The following is a 23,746-nucleotide window of genomic DNA, read 5'->3' on the forward strand; positions in this document are numbered from 1 at the left end:
AGAAGGATAGATAGGGACAGATAGACAGGAACGGAGAGAGAAGAGATGAGAAGCATCAATCATTAGTTTTTTGTTGCGACACCTTAGTTGTTCATTGATTGCTTTCTCATATGTGCCTTGACCAGGGGCCTTCAGCAAACTGAGTAACCCCTTGCTCAAGACAGTGAGCTTGGGTCCAAGCTGGTGAGCTTTGCTCAAACCAGATGAGCCCACACTCAAACTGGCGAACTCAGGGTCTGGAACCTGGTTCCTTCTGCATCCCAGTCCAATGCTCTATCCACTGCGCCACCTCCTGGTCAGGCTAAAAATGTTTCTTAATGTCAGAATAAATTTAATTTTGTCATATTTATTTTGTTTAATTACCATAAAAGCATACTTGGACTTTATATATATTTTTTAATATTTGACTTAATTATTATAACATTTCTCAGAAATTTGTATATAGTCTGCCTACAATTATTTGTAGGATTTAAATGTGCCTCGACTTCAAAAAGTTTGAGAACCACTGGTCTAAGAGAATACACCAAGTAAGCCAAGTAAGGCACTACTCCTTTAAATGGAGATGAACTTGAATGAGATACCTGAGGCAGACCTACACCAGACAGCCTGCAGCCAAGGCCACATGTCCTCCAGCCTGGAGCAGTCCTCCCGAGTTGAACCCAGCTTCAGTTGGCCCAGTTGCAAACTCCCTGCAGGCCAGTCAGTTAGCAGGAAAATAAAAGTGTGGCTGTAAACCACTGGATTTTGGGGATGGGTCCAAATACAGCTGTATTAGTATGAGATGACTAAAATACCATTGCATATTTGTCTAGGATAGTTCAAGTTGTATTATAAGTTTCTATTTTTTTAATCTGTTTTTACAGCTAGACTGAGAGATATGTAGACCAAGAACCATATCTTATTGCTTTGTAAATTCTTGGTGTCTGGCACAGTACTGGCACAGAGTAGATATTCAAGACATGTGTAAAAGATAAAATGAATAGATAAAAGAATGAAGCGTTACATTATTTCTGAGGTTTCTTTCAGTTCTAATGACAACCAGTTGAGTACCCACCCTTAGGTGTTGAGTAGGCCCAAGAACACATTGGGGGAGCCTCAGAAATAGAACAGTGACTGCCTAGGAAATGTCTAGGAAATAGTCCCTGTACATGACTGATACTGATCATTGTTCCAAGAATGCACATATTAACACAGAATGCACGTATGAGAATCCTCACTGGGCCCTTCAGAAATTAAGAGCAGGATATGGAATATTATCTTCAGTTTGAGAATCAGTAATGGATGCTTAATAAAAAAATCTAAATTAGGCTTGGCCATAACTCTTAAACACATACACACATACCTTACTTTCTTTGGACATTAAAAAACCCAACTGTGCCTTTTTAATGTTATTTATTTATTTATTTAGAGAGACAGAGACAAGAAGGGAGAAAGATGAGAAGCATCAACTCATAGTTGCATCACTTTAGTTGTTCATTGATTGCTTTTCATATGTGCCTTGACGTGGGTTGGGGATTTCCAGCCAAGCCAGTAACTCTTGCTCAAGCCAACAACCTTGGGCTCAACCTGGCGATGTTGGGCTTTAAGCCAGTAACCTTTGGGCTCAAGCCAGTGACCATGGGATATGTCAATGATCCCACATTCAAGCCTGTGACCTGCGCTCAACCTGGCGACCTCGGGATTTCAAACCTGGGATCTCAGCGTCCCAGATTGACCTCTATCCACTGCACCACCACTAGTCAGGCATCTATGTTATTTATTTTTAACCCCTGGTAAATGTGCTGAGAATTGGATGTATCCAGCATTCTGGATTATAGGAGAATAATCCCCTAGTCCACGTAGCCCAAAGACCATTCCAAAAAAGAAATTCTGGTTTACCAATTTAAATTTCATTGATCCTCACTGTTTTGTTCCAGGAAATTTAGTCTAAGGGTTGGAACAAAATGTAACATGTTATCAAGACAGGCTGAAATTTGGCGAGTTATCTTCAGTTTGTCAACTTTAACCTCTATTATTCTGTTTTCCCACAAAGATTCAATATAGCAAGAGAGAGAGAGAGAGAGAGAGAATGTAAACTATTGGATTATTTTTTTCAAGAATGACATGAAGTATAGAGCTTATTGTTAAGCCTTTTAAAATAACCAAATTTGTTTTGCAAATATACCTAATATCCAGTAATTGCTTAGATTATTTTTCCCTGCACTGATTTACTAAATGGGTGTACTGTGTTCTAAATAGTTTATGCCTTTTAAGTATAATATTGCTGGAGGAAGATGTAAAGCTACATAAACATAGAAAAGCATGTTAGTTCAATTTATAATGCATACTATGACATTAAATGGAAGGAGATGCTCTTCTGTTTATATTCTCGCCCACAGACTGTACCTCCACTGAGCTCCAGATTCCTATAATGATGTCCTACTTCCTACTTACATGCAATACAGGCATCTCCAAGAAAACAAGGCCAGAAACTCGAGGCATAGCCCTCAAACCTGGATCTCCCATCACAGTTCCCATCGTATTAAACAGTGTTATCCTTCCACCAGAGTCATTCTTGATTCCTCTCCTTTACGTGATCCACATCTAATGTATCAGCTGTAACTTCAAAGTAAATCCCAAATCTACCAATTTTTCTATGCCCTACTCCCACCCTCAAACCCAGCCAGCATTCTTCCTAACTGGGTACCCTTTTACTACTCTATTTTCCACACAACAGAAATGATAATAGTAAAGATACACCAGATAATGCCACTTCCCTGCTTAAAACTTTACAATGAGTTCTATGTTCTCCTAATACACATAAAATAAAACTCTGCAATTCTTTTTTTTTTTTGTATTTTTCTGAAGTGAAAAGTGGGATGACAGAGAGACAGACTCCCACATGCGCCCAACCATGATCCACCTGGCATGCCCACTAGGGGGCGATGCTCTGCCCATCTGGGGCGTTGCTCCATTGCAACCAGAGCCATTCTAGTACCTGAGGCAGAGGCCATGGAGCCATCCTCAGTGTCCTGGCCAACTTTGTTCCAATGGAGCCTCGGCTACAGGAGGAGAAGAGAGAGATAGAGAGAAAGGAGAGGGGGAAGGGTGGAGAAGTGGATGGGGGCTTCTCCTGTGTGCCCTGGCTGGGAATTGAACCTGTGACTTACACATGCCAGGCTGACACTCTACCACTGAGCCAACTGACCAGGGCCAAAACTCTGCAATTCTTATCAGGGCCTTTAAAGCCCAAGTTGAGCTGGCCCCTACCTACCTCTTCAGCTTCTTCTCATATTACTCCTCACAGCGTGACCTGCTTCCTGTTCCTGGCAAAATGCCAAGCCAAAGTCTTGTCATCTCTATTCACTCTGTGCCAAATGTGCTGACCTCCAATGTTTGCATGGATGGGTCTTTTTGTGTTATTTAGATCTCAGCTCACATTCTGTCTCATTTGGTGAGGACGCCCAGCTACTCCCATTATAAATAGCCCTCACACCTCCCATCACATCACCCTGTCACTTCTCACTGTCGGAAATCACTTTGAATATGTGCTTCCTGGCATGTTACGTGTTTCTTCTCTTCTAGGACGTGAACTCCATGTGCACTGTTCTATTTTTGGGTTGTGAACAATGTCTGGCAATACACACAAACAATAACACTTCTTGAATGAATGAATCAGATTTGGTGTGAGATAAGTATATGCTGTCTGGGTTTATGGAAACATACTATTTCAATTATACAAGGACTTTCAAAGTTTCCTTCCTGAAAAGTGTGTTAAACAATAAAATCACCCAGCAAGGATATGAAAAGGGGCCAGTTCTCTAGGCTGGCCACAGCTGACCTGAATTAAGTAGCTAGTGTTAAATGTCGCAGGTGTTACATGCATTTAATAGAGTCAATAAATGAATCTTTAAAAACTACAGACATTCCAAAAGCCCTTTTAAGCTCATGGTTTTAAACTCTTCACTGAACTTGTAACTAATTTAATATCAAGTAGAAAGACGACTTAGAATTCTTCCCTCGCTCCCGGTACACGCTCATTGCATAATAAATATTGATTGTACGGTATGTATGTAGGGTACAATTGAGCAAATAAATGCACAATCAAATCAATGCTCCTACCAAAGGTTCAAAAATAAAAGTTAAAAAGATAGGCACAAACAGAGGTTAATCCAAATTGGATGAACAATTCAACAAATCTTAAGTACTTCGACAGCAAACCAGACAAGTGCGCCTACAGACGACAGCTGGAACTGGAGTATAGAAGTGGTTCCAAGAGAAAACGGTCAAGGAGGTAAGAGAATCATATGACAAAGCACTTAGAGGAAGAAAAAGAAGAGAAATTTCAATTAGATCGGTTATCACACCTTGAAGTGCATCTACAGGAAACTACTTTAAATACCAAGAAAAAATGTTCCTATAGCCAAATGAGTTGATTAAAAACAAAAATCTAAGCTTTTGGAAACGTAATGCTTTGGTACAATAAATCAACCAAGCAAGGAGACATAAATAAATAAATGTGTACCATTTAAAAATAGAGGCCCTGGCTGGTTGGCTCAGCGGTAGAGCGTCGGCCTGGCGTGCGGGGGACCTGGGTTCGATTCCCGGCCAGGGCACACAGGAGAAGCGCCCATTTGCTTCTCCACCCCCACCCCCTCCTTCCTCTCTGTCTCTCTCTCCCCCTCCCGCAGCCAAGGATCCATTGGAGCAAAGATGGCCCGAGCGCTGGGGATGGCTCCTTGGCCTCTGCCCCAGGCACTAGAGTGGCTCTGGTCGCGGCAGAGCGACGCCCCGGAGGGGCAGAGCATCGCCCCCTGGTGGGCAGAGCGTCGCCCCCTGGTGGGTGTGCTGGGTGGATCCCGGTTGGGCGCATGCGGGAGTCTGTCTGTCTCTCCCCGTTTCCAGCTTCGGAAAAAAAAAATAGATTTTTCTTGTTTTCTATTAGCCTGGAAGGACAAGTGAACGAGACAGAGATAAAGATACTGGGAGGGAGGAAGTGTGAATGAATTCTTAGGCAATAGAAACCATTAGGTAATACATTGTTCAGAACCATCAGTATGGAACTTAAATAGATCCTGTGAAGTCCAAAATGACCTAAGAGGACGTCATAATCAGCACTATTTTCCCCATCAATTGTAGGTATCTAAGTGCATAAAAACAATATCTTGTTGCTACAAGACACTTTCTAGTCAAAATTTTTCTATTATGACATATTACATACTCAGGGAAAAGATCATTTCAGTACTCTGCACAATTTTCAGATCCCTATAATATTCAAGTGGCACTTGTAGCATTTCAAATTTGTAAATACTCTTAAGTTTTGATCTTTAATTTTTCTACACTCATGCCACACTTAATTATTGGTTGACTATATTGATTAATTTTATGTGGCAGAAAAAAATATTTAAAAACTGAAAGCATAATCTCAGTTATTCAAGCCCTTTGAAGCCTAACACATTTGGAATCTCAGAGTGACTGCCTGACATTTCGTTTTGCAAGAAGTCTAAACAACCACAATAAATTTACAAATGCAGACATGCCACAGTTAAATTCCATTTCACGCTTTGTAAGCAAACATTATCAAACTATAAGCACTGTCCTCCACTGTCTTTTTAACTCAAAATCTTGTAACCAATGGTCGACCTTGAAATATTTCACAGATGGATGAATTGGCTTAGTTTATTCATCAATTTGCAGACTAGCAAACTTGGGCTGTATGCATTACATAGACCAGGTGGCTCTATGCTTTATTTAATAAACAACACAAATAATTAGTGATTAAACAGAAGCAAATTAGAGACCCAATTAGGAATTGTTCAGGGGGAAAGTCTTTTAAAAATAATGAGTATTTCTTGCTGCATTCAAACTTCCTTCGAAACACACTTCCACTTTTATTTCTTAATGGCAAATTTCTTTAAACAGCTTGCTTCAATCTCAGTGAACGCAGGAACACACTTTCATTGAGGAAATCATCAGCTTACACAAGGCTTTGTGAAACTCAATGAGGACGAGTGCACTGGAGAGCCAGGTGACTATCAGTATTTACTTGCATTTTTAGATTATATGTAAATATGTAAATAGGAAGCTTTCTTTGCTTAAACACATTTGATTTTGTAAAACTGCCAATTCATTTGTCAATCTGCACATATCAGTTACTCAGTAAATGTAATAAAGATATAGCATTAAAACACACAGAAAAAAACTCATAGCAAACATTATATTCTTTAAAATATTTTTTATTTATTGATTTGAGAGAGAAAGAGAGAAACATAGATTTGTTGTCCCATTTATTTGTGCATCGATTGGTCAATTCTTTTATGTGCCCTGACAGGGGAACAAACCTGCCACCTTGGTTTATAGGGATGACCCTCTAACCAACTGTGCTACCTGGTCAGGGATATACTTCATATTCCTGATGCCAAATTCTGATTAGCATATGAAAGCCTTCTGTTTGACTTTTATTATTCAGTTTAGAAATTGTTACACAATATCAACTTTCAATTACAAATGATAATTTGTAAAAAGGCAAATTATGTATGTATATATGTATGTATGTATGTATGTATATATTTATTATTTTTCATAGGTGAGAAGCAGGGAGGTAGAGAGACAGACTCCCACATGCGTCCTGACCGGGATCCACTCAGCAAGCCCCCAATGAGGCAATGTTTATTGCTTGGCAACCAAGCTATTTTAGCACCTGAGGAGAGGCCATGGAGCTATCTATCCTCACCACCCGGGACCAACTTGCTCCAACTGAGTCATGGCTGTGGGAGAGGAAGAGAGAGATAGAAGGGGGAGAGATAGAGAAGCAGATGGTCACTTCTTCTGTGTGCCCTGACTGGGAATCAAACCTGGGACATCCACATACTGGGCTGACACTCTACTGCTGAGCCAACCAGTCAAGGCCAAAAAAGGCAAATTATTAATGTCAATTTTATATCAGGGAAATTTTTTTGACTAATCAAATGTTAAAACTGACAGATAAGAACTAAAGAAAAGTTTTTTAAGTTCCCATGCATACTATTCACTAGTAAGGAAGCTTAATCCTGTAGAATCCAAGATGACAATTTTAGTTTTGCATCTAACGCTAGTAGGCAATGCACATTCCATGTTGAATTTTTTTTCATATCAATACTGCATCAATGAGCAAATTTTTTCCCATAAGCTGTGCCCTAGTGATTTCACACTCTCAAGAGGTGATATCATTCTTTCTGCCATCTTAGAGCCTGTGCAGGCCTTCTGGGAACAGGACTTCTGTAACAATAAATATGTCTGGAAGGTTGGGGTCCAAGGTCATTGTTGCCGGCTATAAGCAGGTTCTCCAGAGCCAGAGAAAGCACACAGATCTTCTTAAAATTGAAGGTGTTTATGCTTGAGATGAAACTTAATTCTACCTTGATAAGAATGTGCTTATGTGTACAAAGCAAATAACAATACAGTGACTCCTGGTGGCAAACCAAACAAAACCAGAATCATCTGGGGAAAGGTCAACAGTGGCATGGCTCGGGTCAAATTCTGAAGCAATATTCCTGCTAAGGCCACTGGACATAGAACCTGTGTCATGCTGTAACCCTCAGGGGTTTAAACTTATTGAAAAATAAATAAAATGGATTTGTTCTCTTGAAAAATAAGAAGTGATGTCCTTATTTTAGTGATGTACTCCTATTCAAAATCCACCTGTGGACAAGGATATCTAAGGACTCTTTTTATAATGTAATATTAAAATTAATAAAATTCAATTATTTTTATGCAGTAATGACTGTTAAAGTTTAACTCACAGGATATGTTCATTAACCCTTTCATAGCTGCTCTTTAAAATACCGCCTTGTTATCATTTTCTTACATAACTGTGAGTTCTAGGGCAAAACTGTCCTTTTCATTGTTGTAGGCTGAATGTCTAAACATCTCTGTTTTCCTGTATTCATTGATTCTTTCAAAAACTTATTGAATGCTAACTCTGTGACCAGATGTACATAGGATTAATGATAGTATTCAAAACAAAAACAGACAATAACCATATCTTAATGAAGCTTATATTCTTGGGGGAGGGGAATGACATTGTATAAAAAGAGTAAAAAAAATTATCAGTAAGAAGAACCTACATTGGATATTTATATCCTTGATATATATGTACATAATAAGTGCTCCATACAAATTTGTTTATAAAGAATGACACAATTACTACTCAATTCAATCTTCCACTGGAATCTTACTAAAGAAAGAAAAGTCAAATCTCATTATGTGGCATCACATCAGTGATCCTCACAGGGTAAGGCTCATAGGAGAGAAGCGTCAGAATCACATGGGGAGGAGTTTTTCAGGTTCACAGTGACCCTTCAAACCCAGGTCAGGGATTCCTTCCTCCAGGAAGGCTTGCCTTATGCTCACCCTCCCCATCACCCCCAGGAGTCTAGGCTTGGGAGTGACAGCACACTGGAGCTTTCACTGCTAGCTAGAATACTGGTTCAGGTGCTTTAGCAAATAAGTAAGGGTGCTTACACAAGACAGATGGCTTTATTTCTTTCTCATATTAAGGTCTGAGCTGGTAGATGGTGGCCAGGGGCAGGGAGGGAGTAGGTGGTGGTGCTGCCATATAAAATTATCCAGAGATTTGAGTTCTTTCTCTCCAAGTGCCATACCTTGAAATGTTGTCCTATGCTTCTGAGTGTATGTGACTCACCACTGCCATGGCCAAGTTTCCTTTTAAGAACTAGTCAGCTGCATATATTACTTCTTCTCAGTGCCACTGTTGTGTTGTATGGTCATACCCCTCTGCAATCAAGGAAGGAAGGGAATGTGTTTTCTCTAGCCAGATGGCCAGGTGGGTGCCTAGCTAGAATGTGGGGATTTCTATTAATAAATAACAGTTAAGTATTGGAGGATAACCAATTTATGTCCCCTCACTTATTTTAGTATAGCATTATTATTCTCTGTTGTAATTGAGACCTATTTGTCTTCCAAGGTGCTGATCCCAAGGTTTGTTTAGCAAAGAGGCAGTGTTCCATCCCTCTGTCTCCCCCTGGAGTCTAGCAGAGAGCTTGGCCTCCAGTGGGCACGCAACTCCTATGTACTGACTGTACGATGGGTTGTGTAGAAATCTCATTTTCTTTGTACAACAACCTAGTTAGGTAGGTGTAATACTCTCATTTTATATGCTGACATTTATAAACTTATCCCTTAAAGACAATAAATTGCAGATTTAGTATTTGAAACCAACCTTGTATGACTCAGATCCCCTGCTCTTACAACAAACCATGTTGGTGCATTTTCAGTAAACAACAAAATGCAGAACTACTATTTTAAAACATAGCCTCAGAACTTTACATTAGAGGTGTTAGAATTTTCAGATTATTATTATTATAATCATAACATCAACAGCCTATTTTTCTCCGATCCCAATGCAGATTTCCCGAATGACAAGAAAAAAGAATTCTAATGGTAAAGACTATGAACTTCTTATAGAATCTTGAAAACATTTGGAATAAAACAAAAACTAGAGACTCAGCCACTTGTGCCCATTAGATAATGTTAAATTAATTGCATCATGATGGGGGTTATCAGCTTTTACATAATATATTTGAGAGCTGTGATATTTATATTAGCATTCAATTTTTATTTTACTCTGGTAAAATAAAAAAAAACACTTAGCGTGCAATCTAATCTCTTGGTAGATTTTCAAATGTACAATACAATATTATTAACTAAGAACAACAGTCAACTATAGGAACAATATTGTATGGCAAACCCGTATAACTTATTCATCTTACGTAATGAATTTGGTGGGAACAAACTGGCGCTGCCCTGCTGGAAACCAATATGCAGATTTCTCAAAAACTAGAAAAATAAATCCGTCATATCATCCAGCAATTCTGTGTCTTACTGCAGAGCGGTGAAAGCAGGATCTCACAGAAATATTAGTACTGCCATGTTCATTGCAGCACTCATCACAACAGCCAAGATATGGAAACTGAAATGTCCATTGACAGATGAATGGGAAAGTAAATGTTGTATACACATACAGCAGATTATTATTCGGCCTTAAAAAGAAATACACTTCTGCAATATAATAACATTTTAATCAATGAAAGGTACTAGATCTCTGAAGTGAGGTGAAAGTAAAGCAATATTTGTAAAATATTACTCCTCACAAATTCTTCTTTCCTTGAGGTAAAAATAGGATTTTATCTCCAAAGATTGAGAAACATCAAATTAACAACTTTTCTCAACTATAAGACTTCTTGGCGTTTCTATGACACCTCTATGCCACTAGACATCGTAACTGTCTGAAAGGGAACAAATTTATTTCACCACCATATTTTTTTCCCTATAGATTACTCTACAGCAGTGGTTCTTAAACTCCGGTGTCCAGAACTCTACTTTCTTCAAAATTATTGAGAACATACAGGGTTTTTGCTTATATGAGTTATATCTACTGATATTTAACCAAATTAATAATAAAACAGAATTTGAAAATATATTTATCGCTAATTTATTTTAAAATAGCATGTTAATGTAATAGCATTACATGTTAATATAAAAACATTACCTTAATATTAAAAACCATTACATGTTAATATAAATCACATATTTTGTGAACAATCACTACATTTTCAAAACCAAAAAAATTTAGTGAGATTAGCATTGTTTCATATTTTTACAAATTGAATGTGTAGCTTAGTAAGAAAAGCCTGCATTTTCATGTCAGATCCTGCATTCAACCTGTTGCAATGTGTTGTTTGACCAAAGCACATAAAGATACACAGATATGTAGTTGGAAAAGGAAGAAGTGTTGTAAAGGCCTTTTAGGGTCATTGAGGATATTCTTTTCAATATTACGCATAAGTAACCGGTAGTTGGATTTCTTACGTTCTTATTTGCAACGCGGAATCTGAAACATGTCAAACGTTTTGCACTCTGTTGCATTAAAATCTCTTGGCCTACCTTATATTTTGAATAGATTTTACATATAGTTTTGTACCCTCATGCATTGTCATTTGGAAGATAATTGATTCAATGAGTTATGCAGGTCTTCCAAACATTGATGTTTCCTTATACCACATCAAAGTGACACATTCATTATCCCCACTGATCTTATCGGAAAAGTGAGTAAGTACTGGAAAGCTGTCAAGCTCAAAATGGTGGATACAAGTGTCCCAAACTCCAAATTTTTACTTTAAAGCTTAAATTTTATTTTTGGCAACAAATATGCTGTTATATTTGAAGTAATAGGGTTAGTTCACTCATTTTCAAGAAAATGTCTGCCAAATGCCCGAGTCTGAATAACCAAAGTTTGTCTGTCTTTTCTTTTAAAAAAAAAGTTATTCCATGGGAGAAGTAGCTAGTTTAGTTGCCAATTCAGTTGAACAACTGCTTTTTCCTCAGACGGCCACAATACTTGGGTATGCAATAGAAGTGCGTTAAGAGTATTTCCCATTTCATAATATAGATTATTAAAACTATGTTTATTATCTAATTTAAAACACTTTTTTGAGAGAAAGAGAATGAGAGACAGAAGGGGGGGATGAAAGCAGGTAAGAAGCATCAACTTGTGGTTGTATTTTGAGCTTCTTGGACATGCCTTGACTAGAGCCAAGCCAGTGACCACTTGCTCCAGGCAGAGACCTTGGGTTTCTCATGCCAGTGACCTTTGGGCTCAAGCTGGTGAGCTTTAGTATCACGTGGACGATTCCTAGACTCAAGCCGGCGACCCCACACTGACAAGCCCACACTCTCAGAGCCTGAGATCTGGGCATTTCGAACCAGCAATCTCAGTATTCCTGATCATGCTCTATCCATGCACCACTACCATTCAGGCTAACCTAAAACATTCTTAAGTGAAACCTGCTTTTTGCTTTCAATTGCAAATATGTGGTGGTGAAGAATATAATGACTGCTAGTATACTTTGTTACCACTGTCTTGTTGCTAAATCTCCAAAGGTCTTAGGCACCATAGGTTAACAACAAATAATATGGGCACCCAGGGTCCATGGACTCTGCTCTGAGAACCCTGCTATACAGAATCATTTCTGAGTAAACAGAGGTATGTGCCTTGGTTTTCTTTTATTTTCTCCAAGTTCTCAAAAATCTTAGTGCAATTTAAAGCTTTAAATGTCTTTTACATGTATTTGATATAGAAAGAACAACATTTTTATTTAAAATTTTTCTCTGTAACTATTTCTAGATGAACTAGGGAAGGAGACCTTTGCTTGGCTACCCACTTCAATTACCAGATCTGCCTCCATTAGTTTTTGTTTGTTTGTTTGTTTGTTTTGATTTTGTAGGTAACCTCCAAACTGTTACATGTATATCAGTCAAATCCTTGTTCTTTGGTGATTTTAAAGCTAAGACTACAAATGTAATACTTTCAGTTAATAAACTCAGCTGACGAAAATTTTTGTAAAATAGAAGAATCAACTAGACCAAAGTACTTATGTTGACTTATAATAAGAAACATCAATATTTAAAAACATTAGGGAACCAACCTTTCAAATCTTGCTTTGTGTAAGTAATCATACTATATTATTCTTAGGTTACTGTCTCACAGGGAAAATATAGTAAAAAACATGTGAATTAAACCAATCACTCAATAGTTAATATTTATTGAGTAACAATATTATACACCAGGAGTTAGGTTGGAGATTACAAAAACATCTAATAGAGGAGGTTTTTAAATAATAGACATTGCTATATTGAATCTATTCTTTATAATGTCAGTGCAAAGTAGTTTCTGAGATTTTTATGTTAAAAATGTCAAACTAAACTGATAATTTTTAATATTCACCTAATTCAACCTAATCCTATATCTAGAGTAAAATGATAAACTTGGTAGAGAAAAGTAGAGTTTAGTGAGAACTTTTAATTGACTCAATGTTTTTAAAATTTATAAGATAAAGAGTTCTATAAAAATGTTGCTAAAGTTTTTACATCTCAACCAAATGACAAAGTTACCGATGAGTAAAGATCAGTGATAACTTTTTTCTTTATGGATGCCATGAGTACTCAATTCAGAAGTTCTGAGACATGAATAATTGTGTTTCTTCCTTGACATTTTCTTTTCTGACATAAGAAATAAAGAATACTTTAGATTCTGTTCATTTTCTTACTTAACTTAAAAAAATAAGAGGAAACAGATGTCAGTTTAAAGAAATAAAAACATTATCCTTGCCAATACAATTTAGCCAAAGTTATGTTTTAATTTTTAGTGGTGCTAAATAGTCTCCCTAGAGAAATTAAACCAATAGTAATTAGACATCTCTTTTATACATACTCATTCTTCAGGTTTTGCTAAAAATTAAACCTTTGAGATAGTCAGCAACACACCTCTTCTCAAGTATAGTCAGAACAAAAGGCCTAGTTCTAAGAAAGGTGCCATTTGGTGATTTTTGTCATTGTATGAACATCATATACTCTACTTACACAAACCTGAATGGTACAGCCTGCTACACACAGCTATTACTCCTCTGCTATAAGCCTGTGCAGCACACTCCTGTACTGAATACTGTAAGCAAGTGTAATGCAACGGTATTTGTGTATCTAAATATAGAAAAGTTACAGCAAAAATATGGTATAAAAGATTTAATAATGGCATACCTGTAACACGAATGGAGCTTGCAGGACTGGGAGCTGCTCTGGGTGGATAACTGGGTGAGTGGTGAGTGAATGCAAAGGCCTAGAACAGGGGTTCTCAAACTTCTTGAAGTCGGGGCGCATTTAATATCCTACAAATAATTGTAGGCACGCTATATACAAATTTCTGAGAAATATGTTATAATAATTAAGTCAAATATTAAAGAAAAAATATATAAAGTACAAGTGTGCTTTTATGATAATTAAACAAAATAAATATGACAAAATTAAATTTATTCTGACATTAAAAAACATTTTTATGTTACATTTTTTGTTATGCTTTTTAGAATTCGTAAAAAAAAGGAGTTAAAAAATAAAAAAAAAACGCCTAAAATTATCTTTATATATATATATATATATAGATATAGATACATTCTTAATAAGATTTAGTAAATTCGACAGGTCCTGGCACAAACATGTTAAGTTTTTCATTCTTGTGTTTATGAGAAACATGAGCCTGATGTGTCCTAGCAATTTCTTCAATGTTTGGGCATATATTTGAAAGGCAAACTCTTGTTTCCTTGTCAATACATTGAAGAATTCCTCTCTTTTTACTCTTAATTGTGTTGAGGGTAGAAAATCCTAATTCACATAAATAGAGTGTTGAAAATTGTCGTAAAATGTTCAAAGGTTTTTTTAGATATTGCCACATATTCTTCTTTTATAGAAATCCAAAAGGCTTCAAGAGACAATTCCTTATGTTTAATCATCAATCCAAAACCCCCACCATATATATCATCTTAACTTTACACCAAACAAAGGATAGAAGAAACTTGCCTCCAGTCTTTCCGGGGAACATGGGGGGTAGTGTAAACAATCCAGCACCACAGCTTAACAGCCTTTTGCAACCTAATCAGGCAAGTGAGGTGGGGGGTTGGGCAGACTGTCAGCTTACAGTCAATTCCCCACACTTCTGTCCCCCCCAAATCTAAACTCCAAAAACCCTGTTGGTTTTTTGGTTCCCAACAGGCACGTATTTCTCTGGAATACCATAGGGCACACCTGGAAATCTTATAGGGCACACCAGTGCACCCTGGCACGCACTTTGACAACCACTGGCCTAGGACATTGCTATGCACTACTGTCGACTTTATAAACACTATAGACTTAGACTAAACTACAATAAATGTATTAATATTTTTCTTTCTTCAGTAACAAATTAACCTTAGCTGACTGTAACTCTTTTAAATGATAAACTTTTTAATTTTTAAAAAATTTTTGGCCCTTTGGAAATAACTGTTAGCTTATTTTAAACGATTTTTTCTATTAATTTTTTTTCACTTTAAAAACATTTTTGTTAAAAGCTAAGACACAACCACGCAGCCTAGGCCTGCACAGGGTCAGGATAATCAATATCACTGTCTTGTCCCACAGGGAGGTCTTCAGGGCAATAACACACATGGAGCTCTCACCTCCTATGATAACAGGGCCTTCTTCTGGAACACCTCCTGAAGGACCTGCCTGAGGCTCATTTTGTGGAGGTGACACACGTTTTAGATATGTGCCATAGTGTTTTGCTTGGTTCATTTCTTTTTTTCATCACAGATATGCTTGTAAGCAGATAATGAACAGTACTCTCTATTAATGAAAACCTTCCTGTTTTGGTCCAGGCTTTCAGACCTTTTAAAGAGCTTGATGACGTCTGCAAAGGCTTCTGTTAAACCCTTCACTGTGAATGCTTTTGGGGTGTTTCCCTTTTTCTTTTCCTGCAGCTTCCTTTTTTAATGCCCCTTCTTCACTAGGCCTTCTTGTTCCAGTTCCGACAACTCTTCCTTAGTCAGTTTCTCAGGAACCACCTCAGGGAGCTCCTCCACCCCCAAGTTAAAGTTGGCTGCCATCTCAACCTCAGCCTTGCTGGTTTTTGCAACCTCTTCATCCTTGGCACATTCTCTATGTGGTCTCTTACACATGCCAGTCATACACTCCTTGGTCACATAGCTCCAAGCCCAAGCCAGTCTCTGGATGCAATCATAAATATTGTCATCCTTTCAGAATTGTTACTGCCCCAGCTGCAGCCATAGCCTGGGCAAAGGTCCTCCTCGGGTATAGGCCTAGAAACTACCTGCTACAACAACTTGATCCGCTGGTTGAACCAGAGAGGTGGTGTTTGGAGAGGGAAACACCACTTTGATATTGGAATAAAGATCAACAATAAAAGAAGGATGTCTGGGAGCATCATCAGCAATAAGCAGAACCTTGAAAGGTATGCTATTCTCTAAGAGTACTGCTCCATGTCACTGGCACAGCAATCCAGGAGGGCATCTTGGAAGAGAAGCTGGGTCACCGTGACTTCTTATTGCTCCTGATGCACACTGGCAGTGAGTGCTTACTGATATGCCTGGTGGTCCTGGGTTCTCACTGTGCCAGGTCACAAAGGGTTTCAATCTATAGCCTGTGAAGTTCCCAAGAAGATAGTTTTCCTGCCTATAACAGCCTTGAAGCCTGGCATTAATTAGCCTCCTTATGGATGAAAGTCCTTGTAGGCATCCACTTTCAGAATAGCAAAGTTTTATCTGTATTGAACATTTGCTTTGACAAATAATTTTCCTCCACAATCAGCTGATCTAGTTTCCAAAAATTCTTCTACCTTGACATCAGCACTCACAGATCCACCACTCACGTTCACATTGTGTAGTGAATAAAGACTTCTTGACTCTTTTAAACAACCCAGATCTAGTAGTAAATTTAACGTCACAGTCGGGTCAGGTCTCTTCTTCCAAAGTTGCAAACATTTGGCTTCAGCCATGGTCATCCTGGTGCTGAGAAGGACACGCTTCTGTGTCTGGTCTTCAACCAGGTCATTAGAAATTTTTCTATGTCTAATATAGGCCCTTCTGAAATGTTTGTTAGTCTTGTTCCTTCAATAAAGCAGATCTTTTAACAGCTTCCATCATCTTGTTCTTCAAGACTGTAGCTCTGGTGGAGTACATGCCTAACTGGTGAGCCATAACCATCGCTGTTTTCCACCTTTGTAGTCCTTACTTCAATTTCATTTCCAGGGCAATCACTTGATGTGGCCTCTTACTGGCAACATTAGGGAGAGAACTTTGTAGGCTGAGTGGTCATAAAGAACAAAGCAAGAGGTAAGAGCAAGTCCTGTACAAGAGGAAACAATGCCACCAAGAGATGCTGAAAACACAAGATGTATGAGGCTGCTGCTGGTGGAACACAAGCAGTGTTTTATAGCAAACTTTTCTTTATTTATAAGGAGAAAGAGTACACTCTAAAATAATAAAAAGTATAGTACAGAAAATACATAAACCAGTAACATAGTTGCTTATTGTCATTATCAAGGGTTATGTCCTGTATGTGCTCTACTTGCACACGACTGGCAGTGCCATGGGTTTGTTCATTCCAGCATGACCACAGACATTTCAGGATTATGTTTTGCTGTGACATTACAATGGCTAGGTGACAGGAATTTTCCAGTTCGTCTTATGAGACGATTATCGTATTCTCTGTCTGTCATTGACTGAAACATCATTAGGTGACACATGTCTGCAGCCTTGTGGACGCAGGTGTCTTCTGTTGGAAAGGAGTGGGACTACATAGGAGATCTGGACTTATGTGTACATCTCACCAAGCAGCAGAAAGGAGAGGCTCTGTCGCAATCAGTTGGTGATCTAAGAAGGGTAGTAAGCGCCACATCCTTGGCCAACCACATTCACCCCAGGAAGACAACCCAAATGATAAGCATTTCTTACATTGGACCAGAGATAGAATAGGGGCTGAGCAATGGCACCAAGTCTATCTTTTATGTATGTGTGCACAGCATCCAAATAAATGTTCCTCCTTTTCTTTTCAAATACTTGGTATTCAGAAAGCATCAGGCAGTTGAAACATGTCGGTGGGCTAGGAAGAAATTAATTAGATTGACTATAAGTGATTTAACAAATCCCAGAAGCCATACTGCAACATAGCTAGAAGCAGAATGTCTGGTAGAAGGTGGCTTTGTCATTCTGTTCCCTTATTTTCACCGCTAATTCTTCCTGGCTAACAAAACCATACGGTTTCTCAGCATACCTGTGAAAGGTTCTTAAGGTCAGTACAGTATTCTATTTATAAAGTTGAAGCCAGTGAGGCAGAAAGAGTTCTTCTACCAAAAACAGACCTGGTTACTGGTTCCAGCAGAGCTTACTAACTCACAGCATGACCCCGAGCAAATGATTCTCCCTCTCCAGACTTATTTGCTCACCTGTAAGATCAGGGGACTGCACACAATATGGTAGCTTATGTGTTTGGCATCTCTAAACTTCCACAACAACCTGATTATATATCTTCAGACATAGAAACATCTTCAATATCAAAATTTCCTAGGAAATTAAGAGAGGGTTGCAAAGAATTGGTTTTTTACAGTTATGTGCTATTTGGTACATGTTGGTAATGGTTCTCAAGTTGCTGACTTTGTATTTGTTTGGGGAGATTGAAATTCCTTGAGCATGGATTCCTATTTGGTTAATTACCCAATAATGTTTAGTAAAGTGCTTTGCACATTAACATTTTCATGATAAAAATGATCAATGATCATTTAAAGCTTCTCTTGCTAAAGTATTGGTTTATAAGAAAATTACATCTCCATTAAGATTCATCTTTCTCCTTCATCAGTATTGTATTTAGTACATATTTTAGCACCTAACAACCACATGTATCTATCTCTGCAGCAAACAAGTTAAGATTTTGTACTTAAAAAAAAGAGACATTTAATAGAAGCAACACTGAAAATCAACTATTTACTTAGTAAACAATACCTATCATATAATTCTAGGGAACTATTTCTCTGTACCAATGCTTCCCCAGACCTGAGGACTGTGGCACTAAGTTACAGCCCTCCTGGTGTAGGACTTGAAGGAAGTTGTTTCTGAAAGAATTTCAGGTAGATAGCACAAGTTTCACTCCCTTCCCAGACCCAAACACACCCAAACACTAACACATATGTATGTGCTTTTTACTATCATGAGTGAACTACATTTCTTATCAGTGGGACAAAGTATAGAAAACAAAATGCAATGCCATCCCACCCCTGAAACAGGAAGTTTCGTGATTCCCAAGTATAACTAGTTCTCATTCTGCAAATAGCTCTGTCCTTTCCAGGAGAGTACATAAAAATGGGCTCCAGCTGTCATAGGACTTAATGTTTCATTCCTTGTACAAGCCTGACACATTTTCAAATGTTAACAGCCTGGCAATGCTTTCCATAATGTATCCAGAGCAGAGGTGCCCCAAGTGTGCCCGGATTTTTTAAAAGGTAGGTGGAACACAATTCCTAAACACTAAAATGTTCAAGAATAATTCATTTTAACCATCAACCAGAAAACTCAGACACACCCCCCCACACACACACACACAACACATGGGCAGTAAAGAAGCAAGAGCTACTGGTCGAAAGGCACTCTCGTGGCTTGGTGTTGCTAAAAGGTAATGCTGGACAGAAAAAAGAAAAGAAAGATGAATGAAAACACAGCATGTTGTAGCTCCAGGCCCAGGTGCAGTCTCCACACTAGGGCTGCCTCACATGATTAGTCATTTCTTGAATGGCACCGGGCAGTTTGACTTTTTGATTTGACAGAGCTCAGAGGATTTCATGGGGCTTTGGCACTGCAAGCGGCCTTGAAGGCCATGAAGTTCAAATACCATCTTCCTCCCATCAAGCTAATCCCTCTGCATAATCTGGGTAAGTGGTTGTTCAGTTTCTCCTTCCATTTGTCCAATAATGAGAATCTTGTCAGTTAAATAACTGTGCTTTATCTACAGGAAGCACAAGGGGGCCCATTATTCAAGGATAAACAAGAAAAGGCATCTCAAAGTGAATCCACTTGAAACAGAAGCTAAGTGTAAGAGTATAAAGCAGAAATAAGAAGGCTGGAGAAAATGAACGAAAAAAAGCATGTGTTAACTAACTTACTATTTTTAGAGGGGAAATAATTTTTAAATTTTTACTGAAAATTCATGCAATAGAACAAAATTGTGTGATAGCAATATTTAACTTTCTATTGGACTTTCACAGCCCAGTCTCAAAAAAGTTTTCATTTTATGTATATGTTTTCAAGGGTTCTATTAATTTCCCCAAAGGTCTTTCTTAGTCCTTTGATACATACACACTGTGATCATTTAGTACAAAGGGCATTAGCTGCCCTTTCTTCCAGAAAGGCTGCTAGAGAAATGCTTCTGTCTATTTTCAGGGATTAGTCAGTAGTGAGATCTCAGGTTCTGGAGTCGGTTTGCTCGCCATCTTAGTCACTACGGCCAAGACTTTAGGTAAGGCGCTTCCCCTCTTTATCCCACAGTTTCTCACCTATAAAATGGGCAGAATGATAGTACCTACACTACCAGCTGCCTGTGAGGAATATTGCAAGTAATCAGCACCAAGTAAACGTTAGCTGTTACCCGCCTGCTGTTGATGCTATACTCAAATGATGGGGATGCCCTTCAGATGACTAATAACAAATCTTTCTGTTTGTTTTTCAAGGAAGAAAACTATATTTAAAATCATGAATAAACATCTTATGTCTCTGGAATAAAATTTTTGAGTCAGATTAAAGAACTAAACCTGCAACTAATATTCAGGGTTTTTTTTATTCCAAAGTATTGGGAAGAATTAGGCAGATTAAAGTAAAAAGTTAGAAAAATGTTATTTTATGATAATTGAATCTGAGTCCTCAGTTCTAGTACTACAAATGCTGTTGAAATGATAGATTTTAAGTCCCACCAAGTGAAATCTCTGCCTTGTAAATACTAGATAAAAATAAAGTCACTGAAAAGAAAAAAATACAACAAAAATGCCCTGGCCAGTTGGCTCAGCGGTTGAGTATCAGCCTGGCATGTGGAAGTCCTGGGTTGGATTCCTGGTCAGGGCACACAGAAAAAGCAACCATCTGCTTTTCCACCCCCCCCCTCTCTTTCTCTCCCATAGCCATGGCTCAAGCAGTTTGAGCAAGTTGGCCCTGGGCACTGAGGATGACTCCATAGCCTCTGCCTCAGGTGCTAAAATGGCTCAGTTGCTGAGCAAAGGAGTAACATCCCAGATAGGCAGAGCATCGCTCCTTAGTGGGCTTGCTGGGCAATCCCAGTCAAGGCAGATGCAGGAGTCTGTCTCTCTGCCTCCCCACCTCTCACATAATAATAAAATAATAAAAAAAAGTGCAACAAAAATTAAATTCTACCCAATGAAAAAATATCTTAAAAGTGAGGAAGGAATAATTTTCCTCCAAAGCTCAAAATTTTAAATACAATTAAAGTGAATTAAAATGGGGTAAAGGTGGGAAGAATTATCAAGTTCTGAATATATCATAAGCTTAATGCTTTCTTTCTGAATATTCACTAGGTATATTGAGTGTTTTTCTTTTTAATGCATAAAGGAAACAATGGGAGCATGGGTAGAGGAAAATCAATATATAAACAGTATACCACTTAAATATATTTTATATTTTTGAAATTATTAGGAGCTCATTTAAAGCCATACTTATCTCTTTTCCTTGAGGTAAGCTTTTAGATGCAGAAGGAAAATTCCAAATTCATTGCATTGGCATCTGTCGTTACATAATAATATTGCCTAAACTCAGGAACTCAGAACAACATCCATTTATTATCTCAGTTTCTGTGGGTTAGGAGTCTTGACACTGCTTAGCTGGGTCCTCTGCTCAGTGTCTCACAAGGCTGCAATCAATGTGGCTAAGTTTTCATCTGAAACTCAACTGGGGAAGGCTCCACTTCCAAGCTTACTCAGGCCATTAGCGGAATTACCGTAAACTCCCTGCAGTTGCTGGCTGTCAGCTGGAGACTGCCCTCAGTTTGTAGAGGCTGCCTGAAGTCCCCTGCTACATGGTGCTCCCCAGTGTGGCTGCTTGCCCCTTCAAAACCAGCAGTGAGGGAGGATTAAAGAGGAGAGGGAGGGGAGGGAGGAGTGAGGAAAGGGAAAGAGAGAGAGAGAGAGAGAGAGAAATACCAGCATGGCAAGCACTACAATCTTATATACCATAAACACATAATTGCATACCTGTTATCCATCACTATATCCCTCACTTGGCCATGTTCTGTTGGTTGGAAGCATGTCACAGGTCCTGTCCACACCCAAAGGGAGAGGGTCATAGAAGGGTGTGAGTACCAGGAGGCAGGGGACATGGTGACCACCTCCAGAATGTGTCTGCTACACTCATCTATTTTAATAATTACCAGGTTCATTTTGAGTGAAAGAGAAGAACAACACTGATTCCTAAACGGACAAGTTCCCATTCTACTCCCCACCCTCACCCATTAATTGAGTACTGGTTCTTCCGGTGTATTTTGAAATGATTGCAAGAATTAGACATACATTTGCCTATAATTTAAACTTAAAAATAGATTCCCTTTCATAAAAACATATCTTGCCCAGTAAGCTTAGTATACAGTGTGTCCAGTTCAAGTTTCTCAGTGCTTGCTTGTTGGGTAGAGACTGCTGGCAAGGAGAAAGGAAGGTACTCTCTTTTCTCGGGTCACTTCCTGGGAAACACTTCAGTTAGTACCAAAAACAAAAACAAACAGGGACATCTGTCATATATTGTGCAGCCCTGACTCTGGCACTCTCTTATGCCTCAAGGTCCAAGATGGACCAAATATTACTCCCCAGATGACATAATTCCCCTGCACTATGTTGAGACAAATATTTCATCTTAGCTTAATATTCATGCAACACCACTCTTTCTATAGGCTTTGATAAATTCAAACCAGTCCCTGTGAATTTTAGATGACATGAGCACAACTACGGATAATGCCATACGTGACTGTACAAGGTTAAATACATTGCCAAAGGCTATATGAAAAAGAACTAATGGGTAGACGTGATACCTGGAATTCTTGCCTTTGAGCTCACCCTTCAAAATGTAAGGCCACACCATCCATTTTCTAACCTACTGATGTGCAACACTTAAATAATATGATTTGGAGATTACCGGTATTATTAATAACCAACACCTCACCTCCCCGTAGCTTTCATATTTTCAAGACACACTCATAACTATTATCTCATTTTAGATAAGTAAAAATGGAATCAAGTATGATTTCCCCCACAGCTTTTTGGTCTGACTTTTATTATCTGAAGTGAGTTTTATCTTTCTTTTGCAATGGAAATTATGTTAATATATTTTCTTCAAAGCTCCACTCCTCAGGTGAGAAAACCTGAGAGCCTTCTGCCTGTGCTCGCCCTCCGCAGGGAAGATCTGGGTTACTGTCTCTCACTGGGAAATTTTTGTTGTTTTCAAGTGTGTTTTCCTTTCATTTGATAGATGAGCACCTCATAAAGGGGAGGAATTTTGCTTTTATTTTTGTTTGGGGTTGCTCCTATAATGCATCATAAAAATACTCTTATCATAGAAATATTCAGTAAAGGGTATTAATGGTCTAACATTCAGCTCCTGATGTGAAGGAACCTTCACCATTTCAGAGAGAGCTTTCCCCCAATTTTTCCTGAGCCCCTGTGGTAGGCAGGAAAAAAAATGGCCACCCTCTTTTGCCACTGGTTACCAGTATTCATCTTACAAAGCTTGCTGAAGAACTTTATTCATCTTCTAAAGCAACACAGCTCAGCATATTTTCTGAAGCATAATTTTCAATAAAAAAACAAAACATAATTATTTTTTCAAAATCTTACGTGGAATTCTATACATATAAAGGACATCAAAGCAACTTTATCCTGATGGAAGGTGATAAGGAGTGGCAGGTGGGAGTGGATCTGGCCTGACACCCGAGCCCCCAGCCCAGGACCCTCTCAGCGGCTTCAGCAACCATCTGAAACTCTCTCTCTGAGGCAGTAACTTCTGAATCTCATTCCCACCAACTACTTGAGAGCTGGTCATGGAGCCCGGTTCAGATGTGCATAGGAAGTGGCTGTTTTTCTTTTACAAGGTGACACTGGGGTCTCTTTCTCTAGGAATCATAATTAGTTCATGTTGATTTATTCACATTAGCATTATGTTAATGTTATTGATATTTTCAAGGGCCCTGAGATATCTTACATTAGCAATTTCTTTCAACAACAACAAGAGAAAGAATGAGTTGACTTGGTCACCCCAAGTTAAAGGTAGGACTAATCAAATTCCTTTCAAAATGTCATCTGTTGACCCAGTCAGGTTCTCTGCACGTATTTCAAAATTACATTGTCTAAGCA

At 38.5% G+C, this 23,746-nt stretch overlaps 1 protein-coding gene and 1 pseudogene across 1 annotated transcript in view; one reads left to right on the forward strand and one right to left on the reverse strand.

Annotated features, from left to right (window-relative positions):
- Positions 1–23,746, reverse strand: part of GRIP1 (glutamate receptor interacting protein 1) — a 718,500-nt gene that overhangs the window by 420,697 nt on the left and 274,057 nt on the right. The gene's annotated exons all lie outside the window — the stretch shown is intronic.
- On the forward strand, positions 7,251–7,567 carry LOC136393168 (large ribosomal subunit protein eL33 pseudogene; annotated as a pseudogene).

The sequence above is a fragment of the Saccopteryx leptura genome, chromosome 2 (genome assembly GCF_036850995.1).
Source record: "Saccopteryx leptura isolate mSacLep1 chromosome 2, mSacLep1_pri_phased_curated, whole genome shotgun sequence".
NCBI lineage: Eukaryota > Metazoa > Chordata > Mammalia > Chiroptera > Emballonuridae > Saccopteryx > Saccopteryx leptura.